This window comes from Furipterus horrens, unplaced genomic scaffold, assembly GCF_987537825.1.
Source record: "Furipterus horrens unplaced genomic scaffold, mFurHor1.1.pri manual_scaffold_7, whole genome shotgun sequence".
In the NCBI taxonomy this organism is placed as follows: domain Eukaryota; kingdom Metazoa; phylum Chordata; class Mammalia; order Chiroptera; family Furipteridae; genus Furipterus; species Furipterus horrens.
Window position 1 is genome coordinate 46,861,260 of NW_028327177.1, and position 5,653 is coordinate 46,866,912.

General features: G+C 42.9%; 1 pseudogene; it reads left to right on the forward strand.

Moving 5' to 3' along the window:
* The first annotated feature begins 2,226 nt into the window (after nucleotides 1-2,226).
* On the forward strand, nucleotides 2,227-2,326 carry LOC150004393 (U6 spliceosomal RNA; annotated as a pseudogene).
* The last annotated feature ends 3,327 nt before the right edge of the window (nucleotides 2,327-5,653 follow it).

The window sequence follows — 5,653 nt, forward strand, 5'->3', positions numbered from 1 at the left end:
AAAGCAGCTGCCGACCAATAAACAAAGGCGTCTGTGAAGGATGTGTGAATGGCCAACTTTGTCTCTGGTAAGGGAGAGAGCTGAAATCAGTGCCCTCCCCCACAGAAGATCCTGGTCTGTCTTCTGTCAAGAGGCAGCAACAAACAGTCCAAGAAAATAACACAAAATATATTGTAGTGGAGAGACATTTGTTTTAAAATTTGGGGTATCCAAAGGAGCTATGTTTTATGCATGGCAAGAAAGAGAAAGTGCTGCATGGGTAATCTAATGTGGAACAGTAATGAGAACTGCAGCTTCTTAATCCTGTCCTGAATGGTATTATGGCAGGAGAAAAAAGTGAAATTCTATCAGGTTCTCACAGCACTGCCAGGTCATGGGTCTTGCTCATTAGCTCCTTCTGGAGTTTCACCATTTTGCACTTGCAAAAGGACACTCTATCCCAGGACAGAGCCAGCGAAGGACACCTTCCCCATCAGCAGCTCTTCATTCAGCAGCCAATGGCTGGGTCTTTGAGGATCCATCACGAGGTCTCTGATTTATAAGGTGCATTTATATTTGGCTCTGGAGTTTGCTGTTGGCCAGGCTGAATTAGTTTCCTCTAGTTTGTTTCTATGGAACCGATGGAAATGAAAAAGATATATTTATATTTATTTAATACATCTCCTCTTTTTTAAAATGCACGCTCAACTTCAGTGAATACCCCTCAGAGAAGTGTAGTAATATAAATAAAAATAATATATGTTGTGTAAATCACACAAATTTCATGAAAACACATGCAATAGAACTACTATGTCATCAATTTGTGGTTTGTGGCTAAAAAGGGGAGCATGCCTGGGTTCTTGGATACCTCCAGTATCCCACTCGAACCAAAGAAAACCTTTCCACATGACTCCTATAAAGCACCCTCCGAATGGAACTTTCCTCTGAGGTTCTTAGGTTAGCCCATGAAATACCAGACTTTTCCCTTTAAATATTCAAACCTGAACAGTGACTGATTTAGTATAGGAATAGAGCTAAAGACAGATACGCATTAGGGGAGGACTTCTATCAAGATCTGAAGGCCAGTGGAATTCAGAAACTCACACACCTTTTTCACATTAAGAAAATGAACTTGGCATCCTGCAAAAACAAGGAAACAGAATTGGCATTTTGAATGAATCACAGTCTATGACTCAGCAGTCAACTGTGGCTGTCTGTCCGCTTCAAATAGCAACATTCTAATTTTGCAGCACCTGGGGATGAAATTTCAAAATTTTCTTCTAATTACAGAGTGCCCAGAGCTCTCTGGATAGAATCACTTTTGGTGTGGCACAGTTATAACATCTGTGGTTCAGGTTAAAACAAGGCCACTGGGCTGAGGCCCTGCAGTACACTCTGGGCAGAGCAAATGATGTGTAGTTCATTGAAATGGATGAAGGCTGATGCACTGAATAAACCATAGCAAATGGCAGATTACTGTGTAAGTATATCAAAACGCACACTAGCCATCATTGATTCATCGGATAAGTGGTTTTAAAAATCCACACCAAAGTTTTGCAGCCTAATCACGAAATAAATAGTGATTTTGTTTTTCCTGGTGGAGATCATGGGGAAAAATGAGTGCTGTGTCATAGCAAAAAGACTACTCGCTTGACTTAAGCACTCTGTGCCTTCGGCTGTATGCTCCATAGCATGTACTTCAGAGTGTTGTATAATTGTTCTCTGTCCTTTGATTTTACCACACTTTGAGCTCCTCAGGAGGTGTTACTGATCCAATATCTATTATAATAATATCATTAATTGAGAACAGATATATAGCAAATGTATTTCATTTAACCCCGAGTATTATCCATATTTTGCAGCTGGAGAAATGGGACTCAAAGAAGTAAAGTGACTTGCTCAAAGTAACACATCAGGTTTTCAAGCTTCAGTGCATAGAGTCCCTTGAAGGGTCTGTTGAAATTCTAATTGCTGCACTCCCAGACTTTCATTTGGGTAGATCTGGGATGGGATTAGATGATTTTATTTTTCTGTTTGTAAACAAAGTTTTATTAATATTGGAATTTACAACCAGTCCCTGGTTGTTTGTTTCCCCCACTATGGCAGCATGTGGGTAAAATGGTCCACACCTGATAGGATGTCCAACAAGGTCTAAATTGTGCAACCATCGCCACCATCCATCTTCAGAACTCTTCATCTTTCAAAAATGAAACACTGTTCCCATTAAACACTGCCCTACTCCACAGAGTGGAGTAGCACATATACTAAAATTGGAACGATACAGAGAAGATTAGCATGGCCCCTGCGCAAGGATGACACGCAAATTCGTGAAGCGTTCCATATTTTTTCACCCTGGCTGGTTTGGCTCAGTGGATTGAGCGTCGGCCTGCGAGCTAAGTGTCGCTGGTTCGATCTTCCAGTCAGGGCACATCAGAGAAGGAGAACTCTGACTCCAAAAAACCTCCGCTGCCTTGCGGCATACCTCTTCAGGGGAAAGGCTAAGGGAGTAAACCCCGACAGAAAATCCGGAGCCAGAGTCCCTAAGGCGGTTTGACATTGTAGTCAACACCGGCAACTCCTGCGGCGCACATGAAGCCAAGCTGTATTGACTCCGTCTTTCCCTTGGACCCTTCAGCTGCGAAGAGAGGGGGGGTCTGCTGCATGGGCAACAGCAGACCCTCCATATCACCCTGCCCAGGCTCTGTAGCTTCAGCTTCACTGGAGAGGACACTCCAGCGTCATCGCAAGATGTCGATTCAACACGGGAGGAGACAGATACCGTGTCACTCCCGAGTCGGACTGCACAGCCATTCTCGGCAGTGCAGATAGACTCTTAAGAAGCTACACCATCGTCTCTCGAGACGGACGGCTGCCGACGACGACTCCACAGGCAACCCCAGCCACCACTGTTCTGCTTTGTCTCTATGAATCTGACTACTAGGTACCTCTAACAAGTTCCCAAGTAAGGCTGATTTTGGTCCAGGATCACACTTTGAGAGGTCCTGGCCTAGAAAACATGAATTTGGGTGACTAGAAAGCCAGATTCTTTCCATGGCCCTGTACTCATCCTCTGCATGAAAGTAAGCCAATGCCTTGACATTTCCAAATTCCTACCCTCTCATTTGTACAATATCAATAATAATTTTGAAAAGGTTGTGTTGAGGGCTTTTTTAAACAAACTCATATATATGAGAATGATGATTTAGAAATGCACTGCCAGCTCCCAAGCCATGTAGATCTTGCAGTAGATGCTCAATAATTGATGGTTGAATTGAAGCAGATTTGGCTTGTTTTGACAGAGCAATTTTTATGCTCTCTATGGAACTTAACTGTAATAGTTATTCATATTGGAACATCAAATACCTCTGTTGTTATTTGCATTTATGTATTAAAGGACTTGGAAGAACACATGAACGCTTTCACGGTCACTAATACTTTCTCCATAGTGAATTTACCCAAATCGGTTTTTAAGTGTGGTAGTCACATGCTATATGCCTTTTTAAATGATATGATAGGACTTAATTTTCCAACTGTATTTCTTCTCACAAAGCTCTGAAGTGAGGTGAATTCTTCCAACAGCTTCCCATACCTATTATCTAGACGTGTGAACAAACAGGTAGCCCATTTATAAACCTCATCTTCTTCCTACAAATATGGCAGAAGCAGTCAAGAAAACAGACAGATTAATTAAACCATAGTAGAGCCCCCCTTTAACAGATAATGGACCATTTATTATTTTCAGTTTATAAACACCCATTCTTAATAGCTAGCATATGTCAAATTATTTACATGTCAACAGCATGCAATTATTATCAATTCATTTTACATGTTTTCCATATTTATGACCTGTGCCATTGCTTATATCATGTTTTATTTATAAGGAAGGACCCAACTGAAAGGAGAGTGACTCATGGCTCCCCCTCTGCAGAGTTTAAGCAGCTGTCTACCTAATGTCCTCCACTAAACAATTTGCTCAAATGGTAGAAACTTCATTTAGTAAACATTTCTCCCAATGGAGCCATGGTGTAGATGAAGCCCAGGACATAATCTTTCAGCCTTGGCTTTTCAGCCTTGCTCACCATTTATAAAATAGCAAACATACCCTTCAGAAGAAGCAGACTGACCCTGGAGAGCATACTTCTTGAGACTGCCAAAAGGGAAAAGGATATTCCATTTCCCACTCAAATATGTGGCCTCGGAAATAATGCTGATGAGTGAGTCCACTTACCTTCTTTTTTTTTTTTTTTTTTTTCTTTTTGCCTAAGAAGCCTAAGCTGACATTTCTGATGCCAGCTGCAAGGAAACCATTGGCTCAAACTAACAGCAATGGAGGCACTTGTCCAAACATTTGGACCAAAGAAATAGAAATATTGAGAGAGAGATTCATGGGACATACATTGTGTATTCTTCTCTTGTGTTCGATTTACAAAGTTAGCTGTTATGTGACTGATCAAGGAATGCTGAATTGCAGGCTGTGATAACATCTCCTTGAATTAGAACATGGTTTAACTCCTGAACTACAAGTTGTTGTTCGTTTTTAATCCAAGAATGAATACAGCAAATATGTGTGAGGAAAGACTACCTTGTAAGAGTAAGAGCAATGTTCAAAAATCCACTCTAACATATATAGGTACAAAGCATGGTGTTTCTGAATCATCCAGGCTGAGTAGCTCAGCTGACTTGGAAGATGTCTTGGAAGAGCTCTCACAGCATCTTGGAAGTAAACTGACTCTTCCATTCTAAGGAGGCAAAAACAGGAAACTAGACAGCCTAGTACCTTCCCTGAGGTCCCAGAGGTCAGTGTCTGAACCATGAGTAAAAATCCTGGCTTTCTAATTGAGGGAAATTTCTCACAAAACCTCGCCATTCTGATGAGTGAGAACAGGAGAATTTCAGAAACAAAGGTGCCCCACAAGGCAACAAAGCAAGCCTGGAGAAAATCCCAGCCCCTGTAGTGAAGAAGGGAGCTGAGCTCAGCTTTTCACTGCTGCTGATGCAAGGAAAAGAGCTAAAATGCAAACAGTGCCTTGCAGACCCTTTCCTGCTGAGTCAGGAAGTTCTTAGCTCAACTGCCTCCAATTGCCTTCCCTCGGGTTCTCTACATGTTGAAACAAGACTCTGGTAGCACCCCTCCCACACTTTCCACTCCCATCTGGGAGCTCTTTGAGTATTGTCAAATGTAATCTGAAGAATGAAAGGCTGAGCGTTAACAAGTCCCCTTTAGCATTCATGTTAGTTGCTCCCACTGCAGGGGGCTGCAAATCCCCTTAACAGGGGGCTGTAGAATAGATTGGCACAAACACTTTGATCATTAAATGCCAGTGCACAGAGCCACATTCGAAGCTGAAGTGGGCCCAGGTGCTGTAGTGGGGACCAAGTGCTGGAGGGGAGACCAAGGTGCTGGAGTAGGGACCAAGTGCTGGAGTGGGGACCAGGTGTTGGAGTGGGGAGCACTTGCTGGAATGAGGAGTCATACTGTGGAGAGCCAGACAGGCTCCTGCCCAGGTGCCATGCACATGCTCGCCCGTGTTTGATTCCCTTGATCCTAGCCCTGTGCACTCTCCTTTCTTTTGACCTCTCATTTCCTCTTCCCTAGACCCCTCTCCTCCTCTCTTCCCACTTTCCCTGCTGCTCGGTGTCTAGGGCCACATCTCCAGGATGTTCCTTTCCCCTT